The sequence below is a fragment of the Drosophila simulans genome, chromosome 3R (genome assembly GCF_016746395.2).
Source record: "Drosophila simulans strain w501 chromosome 3R, Prin_Dsim_3.1, whole genome shotgun sequence".
In the NCBI taxonomy this organism is placed as follows: Eukaryota; Metazoa; Arthropoda; class Insecta; order Diptera; family Drosophilidae; genus Drosophila; species Drosophila simulans.
This window is the reverse complement of record NC_052523.2, coordinates 524,930-543,740: the sequence shown is the minus strand read 5'-3', so window position 1 is coordinate 543,740 and position 18,811 is coordinate 524,930. Positions and strand designations below refer to the sequence as shown.

At 35.6% G+C, this 18,811-nt stretch overlaps 1 protein-coding gene across 9 annotated transcripts in view; it reads left to right on the top strand.

Annotated features, from left to right (window-relative positions):
* The window catches only part of LOC120284921 (neurotrimin-like), an 85,873-nt gene that overhangs the window by 12,229 nt on the left and 54,833 nt on the right, over positions 1–18,811 (top strand). Inside the window, exon 2 of one of the 9 annotated variants that reach the window (XM_039294428.2) lies at positions 11,695–11,776. The exons of the other annotated variants lie outside the window; for them this stretch is intronic. The gene's annotated coding sequence lies outside the window, so the exon portion shown is untranslated. The remainder of the gene's footprint in view (positions 1–11,694; positions 11,777–18,811) is intronic. 9 annotated transcript variants of the gene reach the window in all.

Below are 18,811 nucleotides of genomic sequence, written 5' to 3'. Positions count from 1 at the left end.
TGATTCTTTGAACATATTATCGAGAAAGTCACGCGGCTATTTACCTGCATCCAAACCATAGCTCATCCTCCTTTTCTGACTTCACCATTGCGGTCTGCAGTCTGTGAAGGCTCCTTAATTCGAGAACCAATCAGGTGGATTCCAAGAGTATACACCCCCTGTAGATGTCAAACTCGCTGTGTAATAGAAATTGATCCCCTTATGTTGCTCTTATAATATAATATATATAATATAATTTCGTTCGATCTTGATCGGGGTATCACGACAACCGTTCCAATTTGTTGTGAGTACTCAAACCATTTACTGTGAAATATTTTAATAACGAACTAAAAACATATAACTTCAAATAAAACATACATAAATTAAAATAATTATAAACAGTTAAAAATGGAATCATTAGTGGCTTGTGATTTGTGCAGCCAATGGCATCGAAATTATTGGTTTGATTCTCATGGAAGAGGATAAGGAAATATCTAACCCCCCACCCCCAGAAAAAAAAATCGGCATTAATGAATTGTAATCCTCGCAATTATACATTAAATGAACTAAAAGCTCTGTGCGTGCAAAAAAAACTTAAAAGTAGCGGCACAAAAATCGAATTGATTAAAAGACTTGAATATATTAAATTTGAGTATGGCCGCGTATTGAAAAAATAAAACAGCAATGAAAAAAATCAACGCCACAGAACAAACCAGTAAAATGGACAGGGATGAAAACAACTACAACGGACAAGAACAAAGTAGCGAAAACGAGACAGCAAGAGGCAGCGACAACGACGGCGACGTTTGCACATACATACAAAGGAATGCAAGAAACAGAAGGTTCGCGAAAAAAAAAAGCTATCTTGTGAAATGAATGTCAACGACAAAAATGAGATCAAGCAATGTTCTGAAAGGCAGATGGTGAGCGCCAGCAACAATGAGTCCAACAAATGATTCGCGATCCCGATGGCTAGCAACAATGATCCTGAGATGCAAATGGCTGGCAACAATAAGCAGGAACAATGTTTTGAAAACCAAATGATGCGCAACAAAGTAACTACGCAAGGCGGCGATGTTCAAAGACTGGAAAATGAGTTGAAAATATTGAAGCTGCAAAATGAGATCGACCAATCAAAAAATCAATCGACACAGACTCTTTCGAAATTTTAAAGGAGATCGTTAATGGCGGAAACAATTTCAATGTTTGGCTATCTCAACTTTTGAAGGTCCAGAAAAATTTTAAGGTCGGTGACAATATGATGCGTGCGCTGATTCACTCACAAGTTAAGAGCGATGCTGAAATATGGCTGTATTCAAGCACAAGCGCTACCATGGAGACAGCGGATAAAATGTTAAGCCACCTGGAGAAAAGGTTCGTAATGTCCAAAGAGTCAAAGTGTGGCAGAAGCTACAGAACTGCGTCTAGATCAAAGGTGAGGAGTTCTCCAAGTACTACCAATGAGAAGTGGCAGCTGGCAGATAATTTAGAACTGGCAGAAGATGAATTTTTGGAATATGTCATTGACGACACGATGTCAATCTACGCAATCTGGCTAAGTCGCGTTCGTTCCAGACGGATTGTAGCTTTTGGATGCATTCCGAAATGTTGAGTTGGGCTACGTTCGTAAGCCCAAGTTACCAAAGACCGTAGAGCAGGAGATTATTAGAAGCCACGAGCTAATGCAGAGTGCTACAATTGCCACAGTCGGACCACCTGGCCAGAGAGTGCCGCAAGCCTAAGAGACAATATGGGGCTTGTTACGCATGTGGCTTGCAAGGACATGTGGCTAAAAAGTCCGACCAATACAAGAAATCGAAGGACGGAGACAACGATTATGTAAGTTATATTGAATTAACATTTTGTACAAAGAATAATATGCTGAACCCCATTTTCATAGAATGTCTCATAGATTCTGGCAGCCCGATAAGTATTATTAAAAAACGTTTTATACCAAGTCAAATAAAATGGAAATACCTCTTTAAGTTACGTTGGATTAAATTTAAGTAAATTATAAATACATGGAAGCGTAAAATGTTCAGTTAAGTTCTCAAATAAAGATACTCCTATGTTACTATATGTCGTGGATGATAAATCTATGGGATATGCTATGTTATTGGGAAGGGATTTTTTAACAAGAGTAAAGGTAAAAATTGTAATTGAAAATGAACATGAAAAAATATCTGAAATTAAAAAAGATTCGATAGTTGAAGAAAATCAAAATAAAAATAAAGAATTTAAAAGTCATTATGAGACAAACGCAGACGAACAAAATAATTTTAAAAAACAACTATTATTAATAGATTACTATGATAATGAAAAGGTATATGAGATAGGTTCACAATTAAATTTTAAACGAAGATGCGAATTTATAAATGTTATTGCAGAATATTACATTAAACCAAAAAAGACCGAGTGAACCGAATATAAAATGTGAAATGAAGCCAAGGTTAGAAGAAGACGAGCCCTTTAGTTTTTTCGCCAAGGCGCCAGGCATATGTAGAGAATGAAAAATTACAAGAAATCCTTGATGATTATTTAAAAGATGGTATTATACGACAAAGTGAGTCTGAGTATTGCTCGCCAATTGTATTGGTAAAAAAGAAATTGGGTGGCATTCGGATGCGCATAGATAGGAAACTAAATAGGATCACGGTGAAAGTTAGATACCCGATGCCATTATTTTCATTCATTAGATACCCTAGAAAACAAAGTTGTGTTCTCGAAGTTAGACCTGAAAAATTGATACTTCCATGTTTATATGGACGAAGAATCTATAAGTATACATCATTTACCACGCCACTAGGAAAGTATGAGTTCACAAGAATGACTTTTGGGCCGACAAATGCTCCGTCTGTTTTTTAAAGGTTCGTCAACAAAGTATTTGACGACATGATTAGGGAAGAGAAAGTGATAGTTAGTGATTATAGTGATTATCTCGATGACATAATGGTAGCGATTATCATAGTATATGAGCGATTAGTTAAAAACAAATTAGAGCTGCGAATCGATAAATGAATGTTTTTCCAATGTGAGTTGATATATTTAGGATATATTAATATCAGAAAAGTGTATTAAAGCAGATGACGACGGTGTGAAAGCAACTGAAACTTTTCCCGTGCCACAAAAAGTTCATGATGTTCAAAGTTTTTTGGGGATGTGCTGTTAAAAACGCCCACAGAATTGCATTGCGATGCTAGTTCGATGGGTTTCGGATCAATCCTTTTGCAAAGGAAAGCAGATGGTAAGCTACATCCAATTTTTTACTTCTCAAAAAGGACAACGGATACAGAATCAAGGTATCATAGTTTTGAACTGGAAACACAGGCAGTAATATATGCATTAAAAAGATTTAGAGTGTACCTTCAAGAAGTTGAGTTCAAAATAGTAACAGACTGTAATTCCCTCACAATGACGTTGAACAAAAAAGAGTTGAACCCAAGAATAGCAAGATGGGCCTTGGAATTACAGAATTATTAATATAAACTAGAACATAGATCAGGAACTAGAATTAAGCACGTTGATGCTATTAGTAGATGTAATGCGATTTTGGTAATAGAGGAAAATACGTTCGAGGAAAATTTAGTTATATGCCAAAACAGAGACGAGAAGTTGAGAAAGATTAAAGAAATGCTATGTAAAGAAGAAAGCGAATTATATGAAATGCGAAATGGTGTGATTTACAAAAAAGTAAAAGATAACTTATTGTTCCATGTCCGGAAGCTATGGAAGAACACGTATTGTATAAATACCACAATGAGTTAGGCCATGTAGGGAAAGACAAAGTTACGGAAATGGTCGGTAAAAGTTATTGGTTTCCAAATGTTAGAAGTAAAGCAGATGAACATGTTAAGAACTGCCTAAAATGTATAGCATTCAGGGAAGAAATGGTTAGCAAGAAGGAACTATTAATATTGTACCAAAGTGAAATACACCATTTGAAGTCATACATATAGATCACTATTGTCCGGTAAATCAAAAGAATTCTACCAAAAAACATGTATTAGTAATTGTTGATGGATGCACAAAGTTTGTGAGATTGTATCCAGCGAAATCCACAAACTCAAAAGAAGCAATGGAAGCCTTTAGTGATAATTTTAGAGAGTATTGTTTCACGACCTGTTCCAGACAGAGGGACATGTTTTACATCAGATATGTTCGAAGAATTTTTGGAATCAAGAAACATTAAGCACGTCAAAATGGCAACAGGCTCACCACAAGCAAATGGACAAGTTGAGCGAAAAAAATAGAGTCCTAGGACCCATGATAAGTAAGCTCGTAGATGTAGAAAAGAACGTACAGTGGCACAAAGTTTTGGAAGAAGTAGAGTATGCAATGAATAATACAAAGTTCAGAAGCATAAATGAACACCCAAGTATAATGCTGTTTGGAGTGAATCAAAAAGGAAAAATGCTAGCTTGCTTAAAAGATAATGTATTGGAGTCAAGGATAGAAAGAAAAGAAATTAATTTAGAGAAAATTATAAAAAATGAAGAAGTTTCGCAGGAAAAAGTACAGAACTATAACAAGAAATATGTTGACGCTAAACGATTAAAAGCAAATAAATACAAATTAGGAGACTACGTTGTGGTCAAGCATTTTGATTCAACAGTTGGAGCGTCTAGGATATTAATATCCAAATATAAAGGCCCCTATGGAATCGCCAAAGTACTAGATAATGATAGGTATTGTATCAAAGATGTGGAATGTTTTCAGTTGACACAAAAACCAAACGATGGAATATGGGCGGCTCATAATATTAAACCATGGCTTCGAGAAAAGAATTCGGTGTCAAATAATAAAAATACAGATAAGTAAAATGATAAAGAAAAACAAAAGTCTAAAGTAAATGTAAAAAAGAAAACCAAACAAATGTAACAAATACTGAAATAAGTAACGAAAATGAAACAAATGTAATGATTACAAGTAGAGCGGCGAGGACCGGGAGATCCTAATTATCAGGATGGCCGAGCTGTAGTAGTAGTAGTAGTAGTAGTAGTAATTGTATATAAGTTAGTAGTATAAGCCCCATTGCATTATTAGAATGTGAGAATTAATTATAAGAGTCGCGAATGTAAATAGTATATACACACGTGCTGAATAAATGTAGAGTCAGTCGTCGTTGAGCTGTCACGGAGAGCACACTAAAATTGATAATAATTTTACTTCGTTTATTATTGGATACTCTTTATTTTTAATATTTTAAGATTAAATATTTCTATTCTTGTTAATTGTAAACTGATTTGAAATCTTAAATATATTCAAGGAAGATACTTAAAGAATATCTAATAATAAAAAGCCGAATTTTATGTAATGATTGTTAAACGATGCATATGTACAACTTAACGAAGCGAAGGACAAAAAGGGGCTTCTTAATTGCAGAACGAAAAGCAGAATGCTAAGCCAAAGGTGATGGTAGCTTTTCACTGGGTGTTAGCGTGGCAAAACAATGTATTTTCGACGATTTGGAAGCCATAGTTAACTTCTCCGACTTTCAGATACCCGTTACTAATCTAGTAGAAATGCAAATGGTGAATAAAATTTGAAAAATTTAAAGTTGTTTAGGTAGGTAGGCTTATAGACGTAAGAGTGGGCGGTTGTAGGGCGTTAGAGTGGGCTTGGCAAAAAGATTTTTTGCAAATCTGTATAAATTTACAAGATAATAAAATGAAAAAATATCAAAACATTTTTCAAAAGTGTGGGCGTGGCAGTTTTGGGCGGTTTGTGGGCGTTAGAGTGGGCGTGGCAACATGGGCCAACAAGCGAGAGCTGCGTCTTTGGTATAGAAGATAAGAAGAAAACGAATTGCGTACAAATCACCAAACGACCAATTTTTTTTTTTACTTTTTATAAAATAATTAATAGTAATATGACTGAACGTTTTTCTAGTATATAATAATATAATGATTACATGTGCACATAATGTCGCAATGTAAACAATGTAGAGCGGAACGAAAAAATTGGCTTTGCCTTTCGTAAGACTCCGAAAGCTAAAAATATTCGCGTTTATATTCAGTACACTATTATTTTATTGATCAATGTAAAAATTACAAACTGGTAAATGGAAAAATATTTTTATTGAAATTACTACGATCAAAAATTGTATAGTTGATATAGAAAGATTCCATTTGCGAAAAACTGAGAATAAAGAACTGAGATAAATAATGAATATTGAAAAGTCACGTAAGTTTTTATAGTATGTCCAAAATAACAATATTTGTTTCTTGTATACCAAAAAAAAAAAAAAAAAAAAAATAACATGACATAGATCAAATTAATAAAAAAAATCAAATTAATAAAAATTAATTAAAAAATAATGTTAAAAAGGAAATGAAAAGTAACGCGAATTTAGTAAATCCTTTTCAAAGGCAGGATAAAATTAATTCAATATTGACATAAACAAAAATAAACGTTGACAACAGCTTCGAGTAACAGTTATTTGCTTCTGAACACAAGTCCTGTAAAAACTATTTACAATATATCAAACCAAAAAGACAAGATTTTATAAAACACGAAAATCAATACAAAAACATTCTCGTTATTGTCTTAACACTACGACAATTAAAATGTGAAATCAAGGAAATAACTTCGTCACAGAGACAAAAACGAAAGACCGGGTCTCGCAGCCGCCTAAAAATGTTTTTTGTAAATATGACAACTTTGGAGACACATGTGATGTGCCTCGCATTTCCTTGTTTCTCTCTTTTTTTTTTTTTTGGGTGTAGTTATTTAAAATTGTCCTTCGCGGACAATCATTAAATTTGAGGACTAAACTTAACGGTAGAGAATTAATGGATTACATAATTTGTTGCGAAAACTTTACAATAACTGTCGATATTGTATGTATCATCATGTATGTATATAATTTAATTTTAATGTGCGTGTCTAATCCAGAGGGGTCCAAAGGGTGGGATCGGTGCAGCCTCCTGGTGCGTTGACTGGAGTCCAGCAGGTTTTGTGCCAGGTTGTTTGGGTGGTCTTGAAGCCTCTGCATGTACTGCCTGCTGCTTTTCTTAATCTCATCCTTCACCCAGGGGAAGCTGAGGACCTCGTGGATAGTGGCATTATCGTGGAAAGGGTGAGCGTTGGTGACGGTGCGGAGCGTTTTGTTTTCGAAGGTCTGGATAATGTTGATGTTACATTTCGATGCAGTGCCCCACAGTTGAAAGCCATACGTCCAGATTGGCCTTGATCGCTTTGTAGATAAGGAGCTTAGTTAGCTTAGCTTAGATCGTCTGCCCATCAGCCAGTAGAATTCACGGACTCGGTTCTCCGCCTGTTTCCGCTTCTTTAGCAGGTGTGGTCTCCATGTAAGTCTCCTGTCCAGTGTAAAGCCAAGATAATTTGGATTGGCTACCTCTGGGATTGGGGACCCGTTGAGACTGACTGGAGGGCAAGTGCCGCGCCGAGTTGCGAAGGTGGTGGCGGTTGACTTGTCGCTGTTTACCGATATATTCCATCTCTTGTGCCACGTGTTCAGTAGATCTAGTTGCTCCTGCATAGTCTGGGAGGCCTCTGCTGGGGTATCTGCTGTTGTTAGGAACGCAGTATCATCGGGCGTAAGTGGCTGCCATAATGTACTGGCTCGGTATCACCGGCAGGTCGGCCGTATACGCATTGTAGAGGAGCGGACCGAGAACGCTTCCTTGGGGAACTCCTGCACGGGCTTCTTTGACGCCTGAGCGCGCTCTCCACACCTGTCGGCGAACCTTCTGCCCTCCAAGAACGACTTCAAGAACTAGAAATATGGCTGGGGCAGGCCGTTTTTGAGCTTCAGGAGGAGGCCAGGGTGCCAAACACGATCAAAGGCTTGCTTAATGTCCAGCATTACTGCTAGACAGTATTTCTTATTCTCAAAGGCGTCCAGGATATATTGCGCTACTCGGTGGCCTTGCTCTGGTGTCCCGTGGCGGCGCCTAAGCCAAACTGGTTATCAGGGATCAGACCAGCCTCCTCAATCACCGGCAATACTCTGCACAAAAATACTCTTTCGAGTATCTTGGAGAGTACTGGCAGTAAGCTGCTGTTTCTCTTAAGCAAGAACTTAACATACTTCTCGGAGCTATTCCCTGATTATCCTCGCTTCTTTCGGACGGAAGACCTTTGTGATGAATTTCCTTCAAAAATCACCTTGCCAATAAACTCGTTGAAAATGTCCGTCTCCGTGAGCTAATACACGATAAATATAGGAAATCCTTGCCATATATTTATTTTACGTGGGTCGTGAAGTTCGAATAGAGACCTGAAATTGCTATTGACCCCTATTTCCGCTCCTACGTGGATGTTGCTCGTTGAAATCGCGTCTTAACCCAGCCTACCTATGAGCCCTTCGGTGCGACTGTATATATATTAGAGATCCCAAACATGATTAGATTACCCTTTTGTATTGTGAAGGAGACTGTTATCCGTTACTGCTCCATAATTTCAAGGACACTAGGCAAATGTTCAAAACGTTATAAATTTATGTTTACTTAAACCTACACCTTCAGCAACACCTACTCCATGTGCATACGCTCAGAACGGGTACAACTAAGGTTGGGTCTCGTTATGGAGTCTGCGTGTTCCTGATCCTGTTCGAATTCCGACTTCTGGTTAACGTTATTAAATGACCCTTTTGGGCAGCTGCCAAAATTCCAGATGTATCCACTACCTAGCAACGTGGTTAAGATTAATGTAGCTCGAGCTTTGCTGTCATACGGTTAAGGTATCCGCCAGTTGGGCGCAAGCCTGTCGTATGAATACTATAAGCGAAATAATGCGCAACGCTCTTTGATCAGTGTTTTTGCAATGTTCACAATCGTAGACAATAGACCAGCATACTTGCATTACTTCCTAAGCTTTCACAAAGAATCGCACTCTTTTCGTAGCTAATTCTTGCTGATCGTGATTTCGCTGCGTTTTGTCGCATTCGCGGATTCGCCTACCGTCTGTTAACAAAGTACTAAAATTTTAACCAAGCCATTTTACTTTCAAAATCCGTTTGATTCCCACGGTCTCCTACAACCACTGTCTAATTAGTAGTTCTTAACGTCGCGAATTGGACAGAAAATAATTTGACGAATATCTTTCGTATGATACGTTCCAACTTGTTATCCTAGCATAACAGGAATCCTCCAACATATAACAGGAATTCCTCAACCTTTTTCGCACTCTAGACTTAAGAAAGGGGGGACAAAATTTCGCATTTATATTTTTCAGAAATTTACTTTGCGCTAAATTCCGGCGAAAAACATCCTGGTTAACTTTGTACTCAACGGGTCTAGACCGCAGATTAGAAGTGGCGGCATTCTGATCGTCAACTCTTTATTTATTACTTCTCAGTTTATCCCGAAATACCGCTAACTGGTCCGATTTATTTAAATTCCATGCAGGTTCTTTAAGTACTGATTAGTTTTTTAACGACCGAAACTGCGATCCGTGAACAACCATATTAAATCCGAACACGGGGGAACATTGCAAGAATTAATTTTTTAATTAATTGCCTGTATGTGGTGATCCCATTCGGTGTGTTCTGTTTTCAAATACGCTCGAATAGCTGCTATAATTGACCTATTAACGCGTTCTGCCACATTGGATTGCGGCGAATAAACGGACGAATTCATATGACATACCACATATGTAATAAAAAAGGGTGAAGCTCACACGCTCTGAGCCTGTGAGCCATTATCACCATTATTCGGGAACTCCAAACATAAATCTCATTCATTCTGCAAAAAATCCTGCAACGCTTTTGAAGTAAACTTATTCAAAGGGCACAACCAATGATACTTTGAGAAAATATCTACTATTAATAATCCAACATGTCCTTGCTTAGTCAAGTAAAAGGCCCTAATATGTCAACGTACATCCGTTAGAAAGGACGCTCCGATTCCGCTGCCTGACCCATCGTTTTTACAGATCTCACAACTACTAATATATTCGCGTACTTGGCGAACCATTCTATTTATTATTATTTTGATTCCATAATTTGTATGGAAGAAGTTGATTCATTCAACTAAAAAACAGAGAGAATGCGATAGTCGAGTTCCGACTATCAGATACCCGATACTCAGCTAGTGGAGGAACCAATTTCACAATTTTTCCGTGATATCGATAGATATTAGGGAATAAAATGAGAATAAATTTTAATTGTTTGAAAGTGTGGGCGTGACTGGTTGGCCTATAGGGCGTTATAGTGGCAAAAAGTTTTTTTGCAAGTCGATAGAATTTACAATTAAAATGTGAAAAATGATCGAAAAATGATTAAAAAATGGCAGTTTTCTGCGCTTTTGTTCCTGCTTTATAGTTCTGAGATCTCTACGTTCATACGGACAGAAGGACTGTCGAACAGATGGAAATGGCAACTCGGCCATTGATGCTGATCCTGAATATATATACTTTATACGTCGGAACGCTTCCTTCTGAATTTACATACTTGTCAACGAATCTAGTATACCTTTAACTTTAATCTTACGGGTTTTACAGGCTCCTCAACGAATCTAGTATACCCTTCTAATCTACGGGTAACGGGTATAATTTGTCGTAACTATAGGATGATAAGAGATATATTTTACAAGATAATTATAACACACTAGCCCACAGTCATTAGTTCGTCTTCATAAAACAAACCTTGAATAGGATTACTCCGAGAAGAAAGTAAAATACAATAAAAAACTAGCCTCACATTCAAATCCTCTTGCAAGAAAACTTATTCGAGTATGCAGCCAAAGCCGCCTGCACCGGAACGACCAACCAGCCCAGCGTTAAATTTGTTAGGCCACACAGCACGAATCATTTCATAAAATGATATTTAGTTAGTTCAGAATAAGATTTGAAAACTTATGTTAGTCTCTTAAGTATGAGGAGATTCAATAAATAAGCAAAACATGGAAAGGGTACTCCTAGTCTTCTAGTTCATACATAATTGTAGGCCCTGTAGAGTTAACTTTAAAAATTTCTGTAGTCCATTTAAATTCATATCCCTTCATAAATACTCCCTTGTATTTACTTATTTAATGAACAATTTACGAAAGATCTACTGAAATTTATGTTTTGGAATATTTTATATTATATAATTATATATATTATATACTTATTTTAAAATTACATTTTCATTTTCAGCACACACATCCACAGGCTTCATTTTAATATTTCGATGATAAGAATTATTGTATTCATCTAGGAGAAATTTGAAATATTTCCACATACAATTTTAGAGTTCGACTAAAGGGTTCTCTAACGACCTAATACCGCCCAAATAGCAACGCGCACATTTTCTGAACCATTTTTCGCCATTTTTTTTCATAATATAATTAGTCTGGTAAATTTCTATCGATTTGCCAAAAACTTTTAGCCACGCCTACTCTAGCCCTAAAGCCGTCAAACCGGTCACGCCCACACTGTTGAACAATTTTTAAATTCTTCTCATTCTATATATTCTCACTAATATCTATCGATATTTCAGAAAATAATGAAATTTCGATTTCGCATTCACACTAGCTGTCTAACGGCAAACACACTAGAATCTAGTGTCTTTGGTAACGGGTATCTGATAGTCGGGGATATCGACTATAGCATTCTCTCTTGTTTAGAGTTCAATTGAGCGTTCATATATAGAAGCCTTTAGGTGTGTGTAAGTACCGGTAATGATTTATATGACATTGTTTCTGAATTCCCTAAAGTAGAATAAAAAATTCTTTTCCTTGATCTGACTACATTTACTCTTTCTAAAAACAGTTTCCATTGCCTGTACTACATCTGGGGCAGACTTTGTCTTAACCGCTTCGACGAACGCATACGTTGAAAACGGGCAATTACGGTCAGTAATATCTATATCATTTATTTTCTTTACTAAATGGAATCATTTCAACTGAATTGCCATGTATCATTTATTCCCTTTTGAACGAATTCACAGCGTTTAAAGTTTTACCGAGCAGGCTTATGAATTTCATAGACAACTTGTTGTTTTCTCATCATCAGGATTTGATTTGTTTAAGTTAAATCTATTTGCACATCTTTGTCATGGAACCCATTAAATCAGACAGTTGAATATCTGACTTTTGTAAGGATGCACACTTAGGAATTATATGTTTGGGATAATGATAAATATCTTCTTGTCGTAATATGGAATACCAGCTCAAAAATGTTATATAAAAGATACCCAATCTTAATAAAGATCTCCAGGACTCACAATCGAACTCAATTTTGCTACAAAATTGTACAAAAACGTAGTTCTTATGTGACTTCCTAAATCTAAAATTACACTTTATTGAAGGCATGCAAGGATGCTTAATATTAGTATCTGACATAAGAAGTCATACTGGTCAAGCTTCAGCTGTATATATTCCTTATATGAGAGCAGTGCATCCATTCGTCTTCATCAAATCCAACGTAATTATTTTTACTTTGCTGCATGCAAATCATGGCCGAGTAGTATTTTACAGCTGACTCCTCCGGTGATCGCCGTCTGCTGCACGGCTAAAAGCCGTCGGCAAAACACACGACGATAAAATATAAGAAATTTGAGTAGGCATTTTGTCTTTATACGCCAATAAAACAAAAATGTATACAGAAAAATATATCTAAGAAATAAATAAATTTTTTTTTTTTTTTTTTTTGTAAAATTTATTAACCTGCTACCTATGTGGCAGCTTGACCAGAACAAATAATTATAATAGTCTCGATGGGAGATCATGTGGGTGGAATCTTCTTTTTTCGGGTGATGGATAAGCCTTCTCGCCAGGGTGTTGGGGTGGGAACCTTGTCGCCCCATATAACTTTCCGCGTGGGTCCTCAATACATCGCCCATCTCTGGAATATTAAGATCTCTTTCTATATCTATGGTTCTCATGTACCAGGGGGAGTTACATAGTGATCTAACTACTTTACTTTGAGCAACTCTTAAATAAATAAAATAAATACAGCATATGGAAATTTTAAAAAAAAATGTATTGAATTTTCAATAAATGCCAAACTAGTTTGATACCAAATTATTGTTGCGAAGTGTTCGTGAATAAAAATTTTTATCTCAGAAATAAATAAAAATAAATACAGCAAAAAAAAAGAGAACCAAAAGCTTTTATTGAATGCAAATTTAATTTAATATTAAGTTCTTGTTGTGAATAACCATAGATGCGGAAAACATAATTATCTACAGACTCTTGATTGAATTTGGCACCAACAATTTTTTTTTACACTGACTAATGTACAGAAATACCCGGAACATCTCCTCAGACGAAGAAGTCTTAGAACTCGCCCATAAAAGGGTGGCAGAAAATATCAGTTCGAAAATCCATCAACCAGTAAGGTAGCAACAATGCAGGCAGAACAAATTGCGAACTGCAATGCATTGTCGTTAGAATGGGCGTGGCAAAAAGGCAAATCGATAGAAATTTACAAGACTAATTAAATTTTGAAAAAAATATCCGTAAATTGTTTAAAATTGTGAGCGTGGCAGTTTTGTGCTGTTTGTGGGCGTTAGAGTGGGAGTGTCAAAATATATTAATATAATTGATATTATTTATATATTTTATAATGATAATGTCCAGATCGACAAGGCTGTTGATCCTAATCATGAATACAAATACTTTATATGGTCGGAAACGCATCCTTCCCTTTGTTACATACTTTTCAACGAATCGAACATACCCTTTTACTCTACGAATCCTATCTAGATATCCTATCCGGAATCTAAAAACACTAACAAGGTTCATTACGGAAATTTTTAACAAATGTCGAGTGATATGACTTTCCAAAGCAACTCAACTAATAACTGTTAAGACGTTCTAAGATGTTAGTAGTAGGTATAGTATAGTCGGTATGGTAGGCTTTCCGGATGGTTCTTTCTGATCAGCAGTTCAATGACAACGATGATGCTTTGGTTGGCACACCCAGAAAGAAGGAGCTTTCAGGATTTTAAACAATTAGAGTGTATTCTAGTGTGTATTAAACGAACTGAAATACGGGAAGATGACAAAATTAAACTGTACAGACGTAACTATGACAAGTGATCCGGCGATCACCGGGAAGAATCCGCTGTAAAATCTCCAATAATGCTTCTTAAGTCGGAAACTGTGTCTTCTCTCTGAGCTAGTCGGTGCCTTTCGTAGCGAGCAGAACGAAATATACAGTTCGTTACAAGTTACTTCTATTTCTGCAGGGGTTATTATGTCATCAACGTATGGTTATAGCCCACACATTTGCTGGTAAGATCCCAGAAGATATCGGTTACATAAAGTTGACTGACGGAAAGGTACACGCTGAAACTGAAATTGTCCTTTGGCGAGTGACGAACGATGGACATTTACAACAATTCCGAATTTCTACGTGAAAGAAAGATGAAGTCGATGGAACTGAAAACCCTGCATTTTGTATTGTGTCGGGTTGATCCTCGATAAAGGTAGGGGATGGCTTATAATGCTTTAACTACAGCCCTTCGCCTATATTCGATACCCAAGCGATTTGACTTAGAAAAAGTGATTTGGTAGGTTCTGACTCGGATGTTTCGATTGATAGATTTAAGCCAATAGTCCGCTGTTTTTTGTCTTATAATGCAACGTTAGGAATATGAAAATCTGCGGGGCCGAGATTGTAGCGGCATATCTTGTTCATAATTAAAATGTATTTTTACCGGATTGTAGGATATTACAATACTGTAGACTGTTTCTTTAGCTTTATTACCTTGCTTTGAGTTAATGTCTGCAGCTACGATTTCGTAATTCCTTTATATTATTTTGAGAATTTAGGATATGTTCGCTTCTGATCTAAGAGGTTATTGAACTTTTACTCCTTTACTATTTCCTGTAACTTGATCTTGCTTGTAATACACTTTACCAAGCACCATTTCTTCGTCCAGTAGATTCTCTCACGAAAAACTTCGTTACAAATTCTGTACCGTCTATTGGGAGTTTATGCTTAAAAGATCTTGACGGTTTGATTTAGTTTTTGTCCCATTTACCAAGCTTATTAAGTTTTTGTAAGTAGTGTAAAATTATTTAATTATATCCCGTATTAAAAAAAGCAATGTACTTTTTATACCCGTTACTAGGAGAGTAGAAGGGTGTACAAGATTCGTTGAAAAGTAAATAACAGGCAGAAGGAAGCTTTTCCGACCATGTATTCAAAAGCCGAGTTGATTTGACCCGGTCCGGCTGTCCGTATGAACGGCGAGATCTCATGAACTCTTAAAGCTAGAATGTTGAGATAATCAGACATATTCTAGGGACATAAGCGCAGCGCAAGTTTGTTCACTCATGTTGCCACGCCCACTATGACGCCCACAAATTTTTGACACCGCTCACACTTTTTGTATACATTATCATCATTTTATAAGTCTTGTAAATTTCTATCGATTTGCAACACCCACACTTTTGAGAAATGTTTATATTTCCATCGTTTGCCTTGCCAATTTTTATCGGCCCACTTTAACGTCCTACAACCGCCCAAACCTTCCACACCCACATTTAAACCATTTCTCGAATTTTTTTCTTAATTGTTTTAGTCTTGTGAATTTCTATCGATTTGTCAAAAAACTTTTTGCCACACCCAACTTTAACGCCCTAAAGCAACCGAAACGGTCACGCCCACACATTGAGCAATTTTTAAATTTTTCTCATTTTATTCCCCAATATCTATTGAGATCCCAGAAAAATTATGAAATATCGGCGTTCGCATTCACTTTGAGTAACGGGTATGTCTTGTTATCTCTATTGTTTTGTTTGTATTGGCTCCTATCTGTAACATTATTAGTGAAATAGATCATTTGCGTAAAATCTGCTAAGTTCTGGATTGTACAATTGTAATTCTTATAATGTTATGTCCTGATATTACAATGAATTACATTTAATACAAGATTGGTTAATAACCATTTCTGGTAAATTCCAGGCAATCAGAATATTCGGTGCTATGTGACTGATTTCAAAGTTTTTGTGAGTTTTCGTGTATTTCAAAATTCAAAATTGCAATGTGTTGATTTCTTGTTTGATTAATCCATCTATTGTATACTGAATTATTCAAAATATAGAACTTATCAAATATTTTGCTCCGTTTTGAATGTAATTATGTTCATCTAGGTAAGGAATAACTTGAAAATCTGAACTTTAGTGACTTCGCTTGGAACTGGGAAATAGTAAAAATTTCATTCGTGTCTTTTTTAAGTTGTTCAAGTAATCATGTTTTAATTAACTGCAATATCTTTTACATATTTGTAAACTGCTCCAAATTTTGATATTTAATCGCCATTCGTTGTTCTTATCTTTGTGGAAATCTTTCGGTTCTTCTAGTATGTTTTCGAACGTTAAATAGTGATATTCATATTTTGTCGGAATTTCCATTGTTCCTGTTTGGAATATAAAGTATCCGTTCCTTGCACTGAGTGGGTTTATTCAAAGACACTAGAATAACTAGATGCCTAATGGCCATACATTGGTTTGGCACTATGCAGCCACTTTTTTGGTGAAGGCCAAATTTGCTCTCTTTCCGCTCGCTTACGCTGGGAGCGTAAGAAATCTAAAATAGAATTTTCTTGCTTGTGTGAGTAAAACAAGAGACGAGAACGCGTATATGTGTGCGTGTCGTGCCGAAATCAATTCTGATCGAAGAAACGAATTTACATATTTGCAGTTGTGGCCAATTTCGTAGCAATATGATGATGGCGCGCTATTCTTCCCACCCAAAAGTGCGCGCTTTTTTAAAATATCAAATTGGAAAAGACCAAAAAAAAAAAAATGTAACTGAAAGCTGAATATAATGCGCATTTCATTAATAAAAATGGTTCATTTACATACATCATATTAAGTCAAATGACTTAATAAGATATACTAAATAATTAAAGCAAATACAATGAAAATTATTATAACTACTGTAATTTTGAAACATAAATTTTCCAAAAAGAAGACATTACATGAGAAATAAATATTTCATAAAAAATAATTATTTTTTTAATTTCATAAAAAAATAATAATTTTATTAATAAATAATAAAAATAATAATTTTCATAATAATAATTCATAAAAAATAATAATACGTAGTAGAAAATAAAAAATTATAAAATAAATAAAAATATTAAAACTGTTTATTGCAAAAGTCATATCTGGAGGCACGAAGTGCGGGCACCAACCACTCAACAATCCACTGCTATATTAATTTTCTCACGTCGCAAGCTGAATACCCTAATGACAAGTATTCTAATATAAAAGTCATTTTCGAAATTTATTTTGTGATATTATGATTCGCTATTACTATTTCTAAGCTTTATTTAAATAGTTATAACGTTAAGGCCAATGCAAAACCAAGAATTTTCGCATGGTGCCAATTGATAAAAAATAATATAGATTTAAAGTCAACGAACTTCTAAGGTGAAGTGCATATTTTGTCAAATTTACAATGCATGAGCATACGTGTGCACACATACAGTTGTCTGATATCACTGATGCGTATAAAAGAGCTGTTTGCTGTAGCGCTCTCCGCTCTTTCTCTCTCGAACAAAAAACTCGAGAGAGCCTGGAGCCTCTCCTCCACCTCTAGAGCCAAGGCCAAAAATACGCGTGCCAAAAAATTCGTATTGGGCGTTACGCATCTTGTTATTCTAGTGTCTTTGCTTTATTTCTATACTATTGCCTTGGACCATGGTGAGATGAGGTATCATACAGACAAGTAATTATTGGAAGTATGTGATGTTGTTAAGCTTTCTTCCGTTGTTCTGGAATTATCGTATGTACTCTTACTAATTTTCTTTTGTTTTGTAATTTGGATTTATTTTGCAGCCAACACGAAATATAGGCAAACTCCAGTTGTAAAGAGCGAACTAACCAATGTATTTAGGAAAACCGGAAGAATTAAAGAGCGAGACGATAAGCACTTTGCGAAAACGAACCGCGGTAGAAAGATCATAACCTTGGTTCGTTTTTTTTTCAAAGTGCTTATCGTCTAACTCTTCAAATTATTCCTGTTTTCGATATGTTTACGACCTCCGATCTTTACCAATTCTGCAAAGCTATGCACATTAAGGGTAAATCCTTACCAATCTTACTTTTCTCCTCAACTAGTGATTCAGATTTCGAATAGATGACAATGCATGAAAGCCATGCATATTTGTTTCCTGTGGGATAGGAAATTCTATCATATATATATTATATTATATACTATATATATATATATATTTTTTTTTTTTATTTTTATATATATTTTTATATATATATTTTTCTCTTACTTTGAATAACTCCGGAGTTGTTTCGGATATCAATTTCGTATTTTTATGTTTCGTTTTCGGTATATTACAGATTTCACATTCTTTAATGATATTCTGGATTTGTTTTTGACTATCTGGTAAATAGTATTCTTCATGAAACCAGCTAATAGTTTTTTCTACTCCTGGATGTAAAACTTCTTTATGCCTTTTTAGTAGCCTTTAGTCTTTAAATACACATATCCGCTACATAATTTCTTTGCCTGAAAGATATTTAATCAAATTTGTTCAATTTTTCACCTTTTGTAATTTCATATTTGTTATCAAAACTTTTAACCCTTCAAAGGACTTAACATAACCTTTACATTTGGTATCAAGACTGCGCCTTTTTTCAGTTTAAGGTTCATAGGTTTAACTACGTTGGCAAAGTTAGGAATGAACTTGAGATAGAGCGCACATAATCCCAAAATTGATTTAATTTGTTTTGGTGTCTTGGGTAACGGGAAATTTATGCGGTTGTGGTTACAATATGTCCCGAAAATTCTGTTTCCTTCTTCATGAACTCACATTTGTCTAGCTGTAACTTAAATTACCATCCTTGAGTTTGAAAAGAACATTCTTAGGGACAGAATATGTTCCTCGAATGAAAGGGAGCATATTATAATGTCG